Source organism: Rhynchophorus ferrugineus, unplaced genomic scaffold (genome assembly GCF_030347505.1).
Source record: "Rhynchophorus ferrugineus isolate W39M unplaced genomic scaffold, kcgeb_rfMv2 rfM3, whole genome shotgun sequence".
NCBI lineage: Eukaryota > Metazoa > Arthropoda > Insecta > Coleoptera > Curculionidae > Rhynchophorus > Rhynchophorus ferrugineus.
In genome coordinates, this window is record NW_027472582.1 from 11,652,558 (window position 1) to 11,669,720 (window position 17,163).

The window sequence follows — 17,163 nt, forward strand, 5'->3', positions numbered from 1 at the left end:
AATTATATAATATCACAGAAAACTGACATAAATTTGACAAACTATGTATAAAAATTGTATTGATTAATATTGTAGGGAAGCGATTTAACATAAGTTAAATCGCAATAAAGAAACAAACAAGCAAAACAATAACAAAATAATTCATTAATATGTGAAAATTAAACCACAAAATTGAAATAACGAAAACTAAACAATAAACCAAATAATAAATAAATAAAAAGCTGCATAGATAGGCCTAGTAAACTGAGGCCTATTTTGAAGCAAAGGACAAATCGTATTACAAAAATGGTATCGAAAAGTTGGATGGTCGCTAATTAGTGTATCACTCTTGAAGGGAATTGAATAAAACAAACTAATTTTGTCAAAAAAATGTGTTTTACTATGGTAGGACGGGGACTTTTCAATTGACCTGTTATATATATATATATATATATATATATATCCATATATATATATATATATCCATATATATATATATATATATATATATATATATATATATATATATATATATATATCTGCATTATTATTATATATGCATTACATGTATTAAATATATATCTCGTTAATTTATTAAATATAATAACTTAATTTAACACAATTATAAACTACAACGAAACCATTCATTACAATTATTAAATGAAAATGGACAATGTATATTGAGTATTTAATGCTATAACCTTGTTCCCATTAAATTTGATCAATTTATACTTTCATGTCAGTTGAATTATTTTATGCTGAATTCGTATTGGTCCATATTCACATATATTTGTCAATGTAGTTACAATATTCGCGATAATTGTTTTATTGTTCAAAGCTATCGACGACTTAATGACGAATCCGAGTTGAAAGTGGCGCATTTGATTTAATGGTAAGACACTGTATTATTGATGTTTCCAATTTACTACTACAATTAATAATAATTAGAAATCTATATATTACATCATATCAGACTATATATGGGTGGTGTAATCGGCGGTACATATACTAAAATGGGAACGATACAGAGAAGATTACCATGGCCCCTACGTAAGGATGACGCGTCAAATCGTGAAGCGTTCCACATTTTTTCGATGAACGGACCAGTACTCGTAATAACAGAAAAAGTTCCTTGGAGAGTCTGGTTATACATATAAGAGAGCTACACACAACTTCTTTTTATAGAAGAAGGGGCTAAGGATTACATTACAGAACACGAACGGAAATGAAAAAGCCGACTTTTAGCGAGCAGAAGATTCGACCAAACTAAATGTTCTGCAAGAAAGAATTTATTACATTATGGGACAGCAAGAGGGTCTTTCACCAGCTTCCAGATATCAATAATACTGAGTATCCTCACTCGTCTGCGGATAGGGCATTGTAGACTTACTCGCGAATACTTGTTGAGCATCAGGCACATCCTACTAAACTGTCAGAGATATGTAGTTCTAAGGCAGCAACTCGGGATGCCGAGCTCATCGAAGCAACCTGAGTAGTTAGACTTGCTGATGGACTTTTGTCGGAACATTTGTCGACGACACAGTTATCATATATTTACACATTACATATCACATCATATATATCTATTATCACAAACATATATATCTACCCAGGCTGTAGAAAAAATACAAGTCATCTAGAGACTGAAAAAAAACAGCTTACTAGCCCCAAATCCGCCCATGTTAATTTTGCGTTGCGGCAAAATGACAATAACCTAAATATATCACATTTGCACTTGATGCAAGTACAACAGACCATTAGTAATAAATTAATTTGTAAATTAGGATTGTACTAAGCATATCTAAAGTAATATGTAAGTAATACAAAATAAAAATAATACAGTTTTTATATATCAATTTTACTGTTTTATTATTGAACTAAGGTTTATATATTTCTTTATACGAATAAATTTCAATAATACAATTTCGAAAACAATAAATATAAATTATCAGGTTTAATATATACGATTTGTAAGATTGGAATGCAGCAAAAAAAAACAAATCTGTTATTGTTCTATATAATTTGTATTTTTACTACGGGGTTAAAGAAATGATTCGACACAATATATTTTCTGCTAATGCTGATTGTGAAATAATTATACCCGCTCCATTGTATCAAATAAATCATTGATTGATTCCCAGATTACATAAATAACGCTTAAATCTTATACTTTGTTGCCGATTCTATCTTATTTCGTAATTGCAATGTGTCTGGCAAACGGGTAGTCATTCCGTTTTATTTTTAAGTTCGTTCAATAGGACTGCATCTTTAAATAGAAAAAATACATTAACGTTGTTCTTTACACAATGAGCTTAACTAATTAGTTCATTCATTAGCAATTAATAGTCTTATTCTAACTTAAGTTGTGTTATCCATCACCCATATATAATTTTTTAAATTTAATTTAATTTGTTTTTACAGCCCATCAGTCTCTTGGGTTATTTAGGGTCGATTACAATGTAGTATTTAATTTAAATATAATATACAATATAGTAAATATATAACATATAATATTACACTAACAATGTATAGCACAAATAAAATGTAAAATAAGTTAAAGGCAAAACATGTAGAAAATCAAATTAAATCGTAAAAGGATATAAATATCTCATTTCTATATATTATAGTAGATCACATTTATTTAAGCGAGTAAACAAGAGCAAGTTAAATAGTGTTTTCTTCAGGTCTAGTACAATATTATTTGAATGCTATTAGTATAGCAATCCGGGATTATGTTGCATACTGGAGAGTATACCCCAGGGAAAATTGTCAAGGCGATACATAGGAATTATAAAACAAAATATACATCATTTCCAACAAGACGAGATCAAAAAGAAGAAATACAAGCTACTATAGTTAGCATTGAAAAGAACGACGTTGAAATAAACACAGGAGCTATACTGTTCACCAAGATAAAAAATTACACAACAATACAGAGATATAGTTTTAAAATTAGACCCAATACTTATTCTTAGAGGGGAATTTAATGTTAAACACACAGTTTGGGGTTCACGATTAATAACACCTGGAAAAGGAAACGAATTAGTCGCAGAAATTAATATTACAAATTGGTAACTATCATTCAGGATGTGAGCCCACTTGCTGGCCCACAGATAGTAATAAAGTGCCTGATGTACTGGACTTTGAGAGCTTGTGCGAAGTATCATCTGATCTGATCTAGGTGCGATAATTCTATAAAAAAAACAGAGAAGGCTAATCTTACTAACAAATTTACTAACTGGTAAACGTTTAGACTTATAATGCGGGAAGAAAAAAATTAGCGTACCGTCCTAATAAAAACGTTTTTCTAGCGAGGCTATTGGTATAAACAATGATATTATTCGAGGTTAATCTCCATGACCACTCTGGAATATAACACAAAACATTCGTTAATATCCCCATCGAGTAAGCGGAGAGGCGATTTTCCAGCGCTATCCAATTTCAAAACAAAGCAGCGGCGTACAAAGGGAGTGGCCCACATACATACACGAAAAAATCGCCCCCGGATTGCCCTGTTAAATGCGAATTAACACCTCATATTTCCTTTACGCGCCCGTACAATCTCAATTTATAAATCAAACTGTTGTACTGGCTACGTCGTCGGTTGGTACAATCGGAAACAGTACCGTTTATATAACGTTCGACGTTTGATTATTTTTCCCCGTGCCGTCGAGGCGCACCGGGCTTCCGAAAACAAACAGTTGCATAAAACTGTCGTTATCCCCAATTTAATGGATCCTTGTTTACCAATTGTGTTCTATATTGATATAAACATAGTTTTGGAAATTGTTTAGATGGTTAAGAGTCGTCAAGTATATATTTTTGCTTTAATTCATGAAAAAAAAGTTATTGTTACATTTCGAATTGTACTGTTTCATTTGAATTTGACGGTACTTAGTATGTGGATTAGATAACAGGTATTAAATATGATGCCAATTTGAGAATTTATTGGTTTCTTGTTTACCATTGTAGCGACCTTGAGGCATGTCGAATTTTACATCGTGGAATAACGGTCTACAACATGCCCAGAAATATAATCCCAGATGTTGAACACGGGCGGGGTGCCTGCAGCGCCAACTAGAACCCGATAACGAATAGCTGGCGGCAACCCCGAGACGTTTATCTCGGATGTTATTGAACGGTATTTCGAGTCATTCAGTGCTCAACCCTCGTTTGGTTTATACGTGCCACCATCGACTGCCCAAGCCTCGTCTCCAGGTAACACCGCTGCCATCCGTCTTATCTAATTGTATCTTTCACATTTTTTATATAGCCAATAAATAACGGTCACATAATGTAAACACCACTGTTCCATTTCGTTTTACCTCCATTCACCGAGCCACATCATTTGCCCTAAAGTGGTGACCCCGACGTGATCTTTCGCAAAATTGGGTTTGGACTCGTGAATGGAGGGTACGTACAACATGGTGTATTTTACGTGGCCGTTATATTTTCTGTTTCAAAATTTTCAATATTTTTAATTCGATTCGTTTTCGATTTTACCTTCAATATTCCTTTTCATTTTATTCCTATTCATTTCATTATTTCCAATTCATTTTTTTTTAATTTTTTGTCAAAATTTTCTTTTACAATCTTTTGAACTCATAGATATTTTCACATCACTGCTTAATCATCAGCGTCTCGGCTAAACATTTCTTTCGGTGCTATGTTTAAATCGTAATGTCTTCCCTTCGCTCGCCGTCTCCGTCATAATGGCGGACATTTTTGATTTGAAAGGCTTTGGGCAGCTTCGGTCAGATACCGTCGTGATTTGTTTTCTTTGAATTACCGTAACGTATGTGATTACGGATTAGTCACAGAGCAGCTCCAGAAGCTAGGTACCGATTGCAGTCACCGTAGACTCGTCATGTCTTCGCCGAAGTACCAGAATTGCTAACGTCTCGTCGTCGAAGAAAATAAGCTACCACATCGTCGAACAATCAATCCTCCCACAGCGTCGATTACAGGAGCACTGTCCGAAAAATAGCTTGTTCTCAACGTCGTTGATGGACCACATTCAAGTGCCAAAGCGACGATGAAGCAACGGTATCTGTAGGACCGGAAGATATCAACAGCCGTACCAACCACAACCGTTTCGAATTATCATATTTTTTAAAGCCCTTTTCATGCAGCACATTTTGTTTGGTATATAATTTTTTTTTGTATTTGATATTTTTCCATAGATTTTTGTATTTTTGTTCCTTGCGAGTAATTGTATGTAAAATTCTGGCAGGGTAGTATTGTAGCGACCTTGAGGCATGTCGAATTTTACATCATGGAATAACGGTCTACAAAATACCCAGAAATATAATCCCAGATGTTGAAATGATTCTAATATAATTTCGGAAATTGTTCAGATGGTTAAGAATCATCAAGTGTATAGTTTTGCTTTAATTGATCCAAAGAACATTTTTATAACACAAGATCGTTATTGTTACACTTCGATTTGTACTGTATAATTTGAATTTGACAGAACTTAGTAATGTAAACTGGATAGCAGGTATTAAATATGATACTATCAAATCTGATCAACAATAATTGATAGTTAAAACCTCCTATAACTATTGCTTTCAAGAATTTTGCATACGTCTGACAACTGGTCGTCGTCCCCGGCCCCCTTTTGCCGCTAAATTTCATTGGAGAGGTAATTATTGATGATATTAAATAATATATAAGTCCTTACAATTTTATTGAAAATGTCTTTAGCGGGTTGCTGCCGTGCCAAATATTACTGTGGTACTGTGAATGACATCGCTTAGAACATGAAGAATAATACGTTATATTCACCCAAGAAAACCCGTCTACATACAAAGTGGGTGACGAATCTTGACCATCTCTTTTGGCTCTATTTGAGACCAAACATACGAAATGTATAAAAACAGTAAGTATACAAATTTCATTGATATAAACATAATTTAATAAAATTATTTTAGAGAAAATTGTCTGTCATACATAAAAAGCATACATAAAAGAATTAGGACATGCAGCTTTTAGAGGGATGTAAGATATCCTTTCATACATTCTTACAGGGCATAGGGTTTAAATGGTGTAAACTCTTTGTACTAACTTAACTAACTGTTTTGTAGATATGGTAAATGCATTAGATATAGTTCACTGACTAATTTGATCAAGAATGGTGTACACAGGTAGTAGCAGAAGATATAAAAATACAGTGATACCAAATGACTTGCCAAGTAAACACACCATCGAAGGAAACAAGAACTAAACGTAAAAAGTAAATATGCTCTCGAATGAAAGTAAAATATGTTCCTCAGACATACAATTGTTAATTAGGTGGACTAGGCCACCAGGGGGGTAACACTACATAAAAAAACGCACCAAGAAACTCTACATCATGGATGGCGTGGAAAAGAGTTCAATTTAAACAAAACAAATCTAACCTACAAACTATTATATCCGTGTTCTTAATTGTAGTTTTAAGCCCTTCGATAATATATGTATTAGATGTACTATAATGTTAAAATAAATTATATTTGATAACATTTCTGTCAATTATTTTATTTAGATTAGAATCTTGTTGTATGTCAAAGCCAAACTGAATTAAAACTCAGAGTTGATGCAGCAACATTGTAATGTTTCGACGTCACAAATATCCACGACGCATTACTAAAAAAACTTTGACTAGACTATATGTGATATAAGATATAAGAATCATGAAGCATGATTAAGCAGGTGGTCATTAGCAGCACAACATAATAAAACTCGAATATCACCTAATAATCACGTCAAATAATTGCTAATTACCCGACATTAAAATCAAAGACGTTGTTTAAAGCGAAATCCTACATGTGAACACCAAAATTTCGCGCGCCGAACGTTACCTACAATGAGGAACATTTAAACTCGCGTCGAAAACAAATATTAGTGTTATAAGTTTGAACATATTAGAGAAGTAATTCCGTGAATGTGCTTAATTTGTGTTCGCGAGGTAAACACACATATTCATATTACATTCTGGGAATCGGCGTTTCGAAAATCTCGTTTTAGCTTTGAGTCAAAAATAAAAGTTCGGTTTGTAGACGTCTGTTACATCTTTGAAATAATATGGGATCGATTTGATCCAACCGTTTAAGTGATAAATTGGTTTATTTTCAGTTCTAAGTTTTGTGGTGATAAAATTTTTAATGATTATTCATTTTTAAGCAGATTTTTCGCATATATCCTTTGTGGTTTTAAATAATAAGCTCGATAGATTAGCTGTGTTCCTCCTAAAGCCACAGCCAGTTGAAGTCATTTTAAAAATGTTAATTTTTTTTGTTATTTAATTAATACATTGTTCCTAGTCGTTTCCGTCTAACCTACAATTTGTCTTTATGCTAACTTAAATCCAGGTATATAACTAGGAGGACCCATCGGCCCTAACTCAGTCTCTGGTGAAATAATGTTTATACATGTCACTGCTGATTTTTTTAATATATGCACCTCACTACACAACACTACACAAGATCAGATGGTTTGATTCTTTTGAGTCTGTGTCTTGTTCTGGTGGTATCCAAATGTTGCAATATTTCAATATTCGTATGAAAATGGAGTCTTTCCTCATGCCCCTTTGCAATCCTCTTGATTTCTTCACTGACTCTGGGTATTTGAAGGTCTCGATGTAGATAATCAGTCCTATAGTATTTGGATGCACCCACAATACCGCTCAGGACTTTGTTCTGAAAAATTTGTATTTTATTAATGTTACTCTTTGCAGAACATCCCCATAATTGAACTCCGTATGTCCATATAGGTTTCAATATTTGCTTATATAATAGCAATTTACTATGCACTGATAATTGTGATTTTCTTCCAATTAGCCAGTACATTTTCCTATATTTCAATTCCAGTTCTTTTCTTTTCTTCTTTATATGTTCCTTCCACCGAAGTTTTGCATCGATATTCATTCCGAGATATTTAGCGTTGTTGCTATATGGAATGATAGTATTATTTAATGTTATGGGTGCTTGTACGGTTTGTTTATAGGTGAACTGCACATGTACAGATTTACTTTCATTAATTCTTATTTTCCAAGCTTGTGTCCAATTATTTATATTGTCACTTGCTTGTTGTAATTTTCGTGAGGCTTCTTCACTATTGTCTCCGACAGCTATAATCGCAGTATCATCAGCAAATGTAGCCATAGTGATATTTTCCGTTTGTGGTAAAACCTAATGAAGCCATCAATGGGGATTGCTATCGTCTACAATTGGTGCGTATGAGCCGAGTACTACGAAAAAAATTGCCGCAATACGAGCAAAAATACAACAATATGTTATTAACTCAGCATGACTCTCCAAATGTTGTAAAACAGGTGAAAATATACTTTACACTAATACAATAAAGGGAAGTGTTGCTGCACCCGTCGTATTCTCCAGATACATCGTATTTTCGAAGTGGAATGCGTAAATTCAATGGAAAATACATTGAACAATTACTTTCAAATTCATTTACAGATTGTGTGATATGGATGACATCAAATAATATTTCATTCTATTTGCATGTTAATTTATGTAGTACATGTAATGCTGGATTAAAGCTGAAAAATTTCCAAACGATCTCATACGAAACGAGGAAATATCTGAAAAGAAGGAAAACACATTTTCGCCCAAAACCAAACATCAAACTTTTTGCTTTTTGCAGAACATCCCCATAATTGAACTCCGTATGTCCATATAGGTTTCAATATTTGCTTATATAATAGCAATTTACTATGCACTGATAATTGTGATTTTCTTCCAATTAGCCAGTACATTTTCCTATATTTCAATTCCAGTTCTTTTCTTTTCTTCTTTATATGTTCCTTCCAGCGAAGTTTTGCATCGAGATTCCGAGATATTTAGCGTTGTTGCTATATGGAATGATAGTGTTATTTAATGTTATTGGTGCTTGTACGGTCTGTTTATAGGTGAACTGCGCATGTACAGATTTACTTTCATTAATTCTTATTTTCCAAGCTTGTGTCCAATTATTTATATTGTCACTTGCCTGTTATAATTTTCGTGAGGCTTCTTCACTATTGTCTCCGACAGCTATAATCGCAGTATCATCAGCAAATGTAGCCATTGTGATATTCTCCATTTGTGATATATCACAAGTGTCATTATCAAAATGTTAATGACTTGCCATAACTACCTTAGATTCGAGAATTATTTGACACAATGTTAGAGCTAAAGTGTTTGTATTAATATCGAGTAATGAACAAGTGAACAAGATACAGGACATGGTTGAATATTTCAATTTAGTTTGGTTATGTATGACGTTTTCATTGTTAACTGGATTTTACATCATTGAAAAATAAATTTTAATAACGATATTGTTTCTTTTAGCCTATGCGATTACAATTTAGAACTATTAGTGAAATTAAAAGTTGAAAAGCTTACCTCAAAATAAATTCAAACTTGTATAATAGAAGATTTAATAGATTACGTTGCTCCAATTTATACTACTTTTTTTAGTAAATATTTTAAAATAATATAAATAAACTTTTTAACTCAATATCTCAAAAATATTAGTAAAAACGAAAGAAACAAAATAAGGTTGATGATATATTTCAATATCGAAGTAAGAGCATCAATCTATTTAATTATGTGTTATATATTCACACAATATGTATGTATTTGTCTTGAATTTGTTTTTCACATCACCAATGTGCTCTAAATGTACCTTTTATGTCTGGATTTTTCTATTTTAACTTTATTTTTCATCTAGTTGCATCTATGTACTTTGCAATAAATAGAATATTGTCTGCAATAGTATCTATTCCTTATAGATTCTATTAGAAAATATCGATATTTTTTTAAAAACATCGGAAACGATACATCGATATTTTTCTCGGTGGCCAACACCCCTGGTTTATCCAGACAATCAAGATTTGCAAATAGTTGCCTAGAAAGTATCAGATTCATTAACATTTTAATGTTAAAATGATAATAGCTTATTGGTAACACCAATCTAACAATGATTCAAATGGTTGAAATCTTCTAAATGAAGTAATATTTCAAGTGTTAAAAATAAGTCAAATTTGTGTATAAACAGTCTAATACAAAAGATCGTCGAAGAAAAACTGACGGAAGAAGTTAGAGTCGATACACTAAATAATTTTGCTACAATTGTAAGCTGTGCAGAAGGGACAACGTCCGCATATATACCTTTGGCCATATCTTCAGAAGCTAGAACATCTTTGATATTGCTTCAGTTGTTTGACAAAAAAACGGTATTTTTTTCTAGTTGTCTTAAACTTGTTCAAAGATAGGTGGACTTCAAGTGCTCATTGTTTATAATGAAACAAAGAGATTGCAAAGAGAGAAGACGAAGTTTTTTCAGTGCTCAATTTAATAAGTTTCAGTGCTAAGAATAGTGATGCAATAAGTACGGAATCCCCAAGTAAAGTATGACTTAGAAGATAAAATCAGGATTTCAGAAAAATGTGGAGGAAGACGAGACAGGAAAGTCATTTTGTTGCTTCGATAGATAAAGATTCGAATCCCGCTCAGACCAAAGACTCTAAGTGGTTAAGAAAACGCCAAGAGGGTAATAAAAAGGGGTGAATTTAACGAGTCAGGAAATCTTTCGGGTTGTACATGAAAATTATTGAACCGAATAAGAACTTCTTGACGAGCTGTTATAAATATCGAAAATATTTCCCGGCGGAAGACCTCGTAGCTAGGAAATTACCCATCGATACATCAACGATCTGTATAACATCAGCATATATTATTAACGGATCCACGGAGTAAACGTTATAAGCCTCTTAAAGACAACTCTATTTATCTTTCAACTGTTTAGAGGGGCAGCCGGGCCGTTATTTCAAGTGCATGTCGATTGCAAATACGAGACTTGTAGCGAGACGAGCGGGATAAAATATGGTCTCATCTGATATGCCGAAATGATCGCGCCAGTTCATGTATCGTCCTTCTTTTTGCGAAAAGACGGGAACCGGGACTTGTTCTCGATCGAATATGTTTAATGGGGTACGTACTAAGGTAAATTGATCTTTCCAAATTTAGATCTCCACCTTGCTATATATAAACAATACTAAACGATTCTGTGACGTAAATGCAATAAATGTGGTCCAAAATACCATATTAAGACAAACATATTGTAGTGAGAATTATTGTGAAATTCTTTCGCAGGGCCGTAACTGTTAATTATTTAAATATAAAAATATTATTTAAATGTTAAGCGTCTTTTGCATGAAGTTGATATTAAGAGGTCGGAATTATGGACAAAATCTAACTTTATAGACTGATTTGGTTACTTATTTGGAACCGTCATTCTGTCTCTTTTTAACTAGGGTAATGTTAATGAATAAAATGAAAAAAAAATGCCCAAGGTTTAAAAGTGATTTTACGTTTTTACAAATTGAATTTGGCAACACTTTCGACGGTGTTGATGACGTGCATTGACTGATCTATTGGAATGATTATATGTCCTTTGTCAGAATGACTGTGTCATCGGGAAACGTTCCGAAAACCTTTCCTTTTGCTATTAAGCGTAATAATAAATTTTATTTCGAAAATATACGACTCCAGCAATTGACAATAATGCTGTGGTAACAATTTGCTCATTTTGTGGATTAGGCAAAAAAATTAACGGAAATAAGCCAATCATTTGAAGTTTTGTTCCTTTTCAATTTTGTGTTTATGACATAAAATTATATTATTATTATTTTAATTTTTGAGGGCTCGGCACCTACGACACTTTTATTTAGTTATTACAAGGATAATTACGTACATATTTTAATTTAAAACGTTTTTTTTTTGTTAAAACTCTATGTTTGATTATTTTTTACATTGTAGTGGGTTCCTTATTTATTTTTTGAAGTCGGTTAATTTTTTTTGTAAAAATATTTTATTTTTATCTTTTTAGTATTAGATATTTCTCAATAAATTACCCAATTATTTTATTAAATATTACAACGGATAGCTCTAGTAAAAGTACTCAGCTAAAAGCTCGTATGAGGAAAAATAGGAATAAAGAAACAATGATTGAAAATAGGGAATGTTTCAGACACTGGGGCCCGCTACTTAGTCTAGGTGATTTGAGAAATGTTCCAACCAAACTAGAAAAAAGAAAGCTGCTGCTCTGTTGAGAATCGAACCCACGACCTCCGCGTGTGAGCTTAACACTCTAACTATTATACCATAGAAACAGTTGCCTACCATATTTCTACGGCTTATCATATAATATAGTTAGTACTTAAATAGCAAACTGAATGGCTTTTACACTGAACTACTTCCAATTTTTGGTCACATCAGTTCCGCAATAACATTATACACAAATATCTGATGATTTTAGATAAAAAATAGGATTTGAAATTGATGGCACCACTTTATCAATAGAAATATTTCTCCGAATTCGGAAATAATGTGGGAACGTAACCGTAAGCCGAACCTATCGCGGATTGAACCAGTTTTTGAGCATCTCGTAGGTAGAAAATGATAAATAGATTTATGATAAAACGGCCGATGGTTCGGTACCGTAAATCAAACGCTAAAAGAGAGCGAGCCGCTGAATATGCGGAGTATATAGTGTTGCATGTTCAATTATATGCGCGAAATATGTTGTGCAACGAAATTTATGCCCGCAGAATAGTACGTGTTTCGCGTTCGACGAATAAATCCGTCCGCGGTGACGAAAAAATGGCGGACGCGCCGCAAAAAACCCGGCACCTCGCTAACGAGTCGCAAAGAATGGATTAGCATGGCCGACCGCGATGAATAGGTCCGGGAAAGGCCGGCGACAGATCAGCGGAAATCCAATGTTCACGGCTGGTCGTTGTTAGATTACTCCTACGACGGCCGATCTCGAAGGTAGAAGACTGGACTGGAAATTAATTATGCTCGCCATCTTTTATCATTTCTACATTGTTCGCGCTTTGTCGTGGCATTGTTTGTCGTCTGCAAAAATCGAAATCAGATAGAAATCCACGCAGATAATATACGTGGCGTTTTACTTCAATATTATTTGTCGGGTATGAGTTGGGAAGAAAACATGGAAACATAGATTATTAATTTGATATCTTAACTAAATCTGTATAAAGTGTGTATTAATATTAAAATTATTGTATACAGCTGACCTACCGATCTCAAGAAACACTACTGTTGCAACATGTGCTGACGATACAGCGGTTTTATCATCACAAGAGGATGCAATATCAGCCACAAGAAACCTCCAACTTAATCTTAACAAAGTCGAATTGTGGTTGAAAACGTGACGTATCAAAGTAAATAAGACAAAATCTATCCATGTGACATCCACCATTTGTAGAAGAACATGTCCCTCAGTAAAATTTATTCAATTCATGAAGTTCCGCAAACAGACAACGCTAAATATCTGCGAATGCATTTCGATAGATGTTTGACATGGAAAAAACATATAGTTACAAAACGCAAACAGTTTGGACTTGAACTAAACCAATCAGTCAGTAGATAGGGCGTAAATCTAAATTATCACTAGATAACAAGGTTTTGCTGTGTAAGTCAGTACTTAGGCCCATCTGGACCTATGGTATCGAACTGTGGGGTACTACTAGCAAATTAATATAGATATCCTCCAGAGGTTTCAGAATAAAGTGTTGCGAGTCATCGTCGATGCCCCATATTACGTGTCCAATAAACTGATTCAGCGCCATATCACCATAGAACCCATAACGAGTGTGATTCGGAGTGTTAGTGGGAAGTACTCTGAAAGACTATTAGTATTAGTAACAATTACAAACTCATACTTATGCTGATGTATGAGCTAGACCAAATTTGAACTAGACTACACGTTAAGGAAAACATTAAACGACAACTTGTTCACTGTATTAAAACACATTTAATAGTTAAGAAATAATCCATGTTGTACAAAGAATAAACCGAGCGAAAAATTAATAAAGAAGCCGTCCCAACAAAACAAGACCCCGAAACTTGGGACAATACAGTCGGGCCGACCCCCGGCTCGAGAATATAGTGCGAAGTATTTCATTAAAAACTCCGAAATTAAAAAACTTATCCCGAATTAAATAATGAAAACTCTCGGTCGAGGAACACTTGTTAATCGTCGGCAATTTACTCGAAGGAATTTTAAATATTTCGCATTTACTCGCGAAGAATTCGTTCGATCGGCTCTTTCTCTCCTCTGCAAACTTTAGAGGGGAAGTTCTTTGAAGTTCTTGTTTACATCGCATCGTTGGCGAAGTTGCCTCGCTACTTGATAAAATATCTTTTTAAAACTCGATAATTTATAAAGACGCGGGCTTGATTCTAGACGAACAGTTAGCTTTGGGACGTCGGCTAAATTGTTAATGTAACGTATTAGGCGCGACGTTAATTTATATCAGTATCTAATGGATTATTAAACCTTCAATTTGTTACGGATGGGACAAATTACGATAGATACTGTACACACCCGTTTTATTAATGAGTTTAACCTCTTAAAGTATACCAAGAGATCGTTTAAAGTTGTTAAGTATGATAAAATGCGTGATAAAAGTTTAAAATAAACAAAATACATAACAATAATTATAAAAACAGATTTTTTACCAAATATGTGAGTGAAGTGAGCTTAAAATCTGCCTTTTTCGAACTCTGGCCAATCTTTCTGTATGAATGCGAGATTTGGACTCTGTTAGAGATATTTATCAAGTTTTGAAAGAGTTTCTGTTGCTATTGAGTTTTTCTGTACAGATATCATCTGAGATCCCATTTAAAACGAAGTAATTTATTAAGATAATGAGTGCATATTTGAGGAATAAATTCAGAGACGGAGATTAAAACGATTTGGACAAATGTATTGAATGAAACGTGAATGTCCCGTGGCAAAATCGATCTTTCGGATAGAGGACCCAGCTAACAGCCTCGACAAAAGCTTGGATCAAGATAATCCGATCTGAAAATTTAATCCAAGAAAAATAGAGAACAATTGGCAACAGTCCTGTGGTACTAACAGTAGTATATTGGCACAGAAGTATACATGCTCCCTAAGTGCTGGCTACGTATTGATGATGATGGTGATATCAATCAGTCAGTTTCTTTCTTGAATAATATCTCTTTAACTGTAGCACATCTTACAATACAATACATATGTTTTGTTTTCAATTTAGGAAATACATACTTGCGCATCTATCTAGCACCTGACTTGCTTATGATATTCAAGTAAACAAGAAAAGTTATAATAAATTAATTTGTAAATTAAAATTGTATTGTAAGCGTAATAAATAAAATATATTATTGTTGGAACTGTTAACCCGCAATTTTAATTCCTATAAACACTTTTTGAAACATTAAGGTCAAGAAAGTAAATATTATGCTATACGACTAATTTCTTTTCTTATTGTAAAATGAACATTATTTCTTAAACATAACATATCGAAACTTACTTCTAAAAATACCTAAGATATCTAACCTTCCTTCTAAACCAAGAATGATAAAATTATTATGAGTTTGTACCAACTTCAGGAATTTTTGAAAATGCAAAAGGCAAAAGAACAATAGAAAGAAAGAAGAGAAAATGTAGAACAGATTAACTATTATTAAAATATATTGATATAATATATCACTACATAGTATAAAACAAAGTCGCCTTTTCTGTCCCTATATCCCTATGTGCGCTTAAATCTTTAAAACTACGCAACAGATTTTGATGCGGGTTTTTTCAATAGATAGAGTGATTCAAGAGGAAGGTTTATATGTATAATACATGCATAATATACTAAGGCAACATTGCTAATTTTAGAGGTTTCTAACGTGATGTCGTAAATTAACCTATTTTTTTAGGCTTATTTAGCAATTAGCAAAAACGCTGCCTAACCCTACGAGTTAGATCAAATTAATGTACTACAGTATTGTACACCATAAAAGGGTCTACAAAAAAGTCCGCGATGGTAGATGTTTATCTTTTAGGGATAACCCACATTAACCATTTTTATTGTTTACTTTTTACGTGAGAAAATGGCTTATTTACGAAGCTAGTTTAAGCAATACGGCATTAATCCTTATCGAATTAAGTACCTTAAATACAGTGTGCAATTAATATAGATCAATATGGTTCCTTACAGCATGTAAATTAAACAAATATTTTCGGAGATATTACAAATTTAAAATTTGCGTTTAAAAATGTGTAATGTAATAAAAATTGTATGAATTTAGATATCCCAAAGACAGCAGGAAATCTTCATAGTAAGTATAGGAGAAGAGGAATTGTTTTACCCCAAATTTAATGCGTGCAGGCCAAGGGCAGTAATGAATGAACCAAAAATACTGGATCGATTTTAATCATGTTTTCATTGAGTGACATAGGCATATATATTTTATGCCCGTGCAAAGTCGGAGCGGGCCGCTATGTTTTTATATACAACGTTCATATTTTTTCTGTGGTGTATTTAATTTAGTATCAGCATTGCACCCGTGCGAAGCCGCGGCGGGTCGCTAGTGTATTATAAAAAGTAAAATGTAAAAAGTTAAGTTGAACTTAATTCCCATAACACTAATGTATTCATGCGGCTTCATAGATATTTGCTGTCATTGAAAGATCTAGTGCGTGTTACATTATACAGTAATATATTGATTAATAAAATAACATTGCAAATATTGGTAATATTTTGAAAAATTGTCATCGTCAGTTCTATTCCCATATATACGTTTAGTTATTTAGTGAAATTTCGTCCACATTCCTGTTGATCTTAACTTAAATCGTTACTTATAGTCTATTCAAGGTTTTTTGTACATACGTCATCAACACGTTTAACGTATTGCCTCAAAAATTCAAATCAACTAGTTATCACCGATAACAACGCTGTCAAAACAAGGTTCTTCGATTGATTACCAATGCTTATCGCTAACCAACGAAGAATTGCACGATGACCTGGAAATCAAATGGATTTGCGAAGTTATCCAAGATTTCGCCTTGAAACACGAAAGAAGATTACTAAATCATACTAACGTGGAAGCAATACAACTGCTGGGCAGCGCGCAGGATGTCAGGAGATTGAAGCGAACCAAACCATACGAACTTATAATAGCTATAAATTATTATAATTTTATAATTGAGGAATACATATTGATGTATTTTCTCGCACTCGTCTTGTTTGTAAATTAATTAAAGTACAAATGAAAGGTAGTAGTAAATTAATATATAATTAAGATTGTACTAAGCGTATCTAATAAAAATTAAGGTGAAGTTGTTTTTCTATCATGAATT

At 33.2% G+C, this 17,163-nt stretch overlaps 1 protein-coding gene and 1 non-coding gene across 10 annotated transcripts in view; one reads left to right on the forward strand and one right to left on the reverse strand.

Annotated features, from left to right (window-relative positions):
- LOC143193733 (ephrin type-B receptor 1-B) overlaps positions 1-17,163 on the reverse strand; it is a 615,182-nt gene that overhangs the window by 139,393 nt on the left and 458,626 nt on the right. The gene's annotated exons all lie outside the window — the stretch shown is intronic.
- Positions 967-1,070, forward strand: LOC143194504 (U6 spliceosomal RNA). Its single transcript, XR_013005344.1, has one exon. It is a non-coding gene; the product is annotated as a U6 spliceosomal RNA (small nuclear RNA).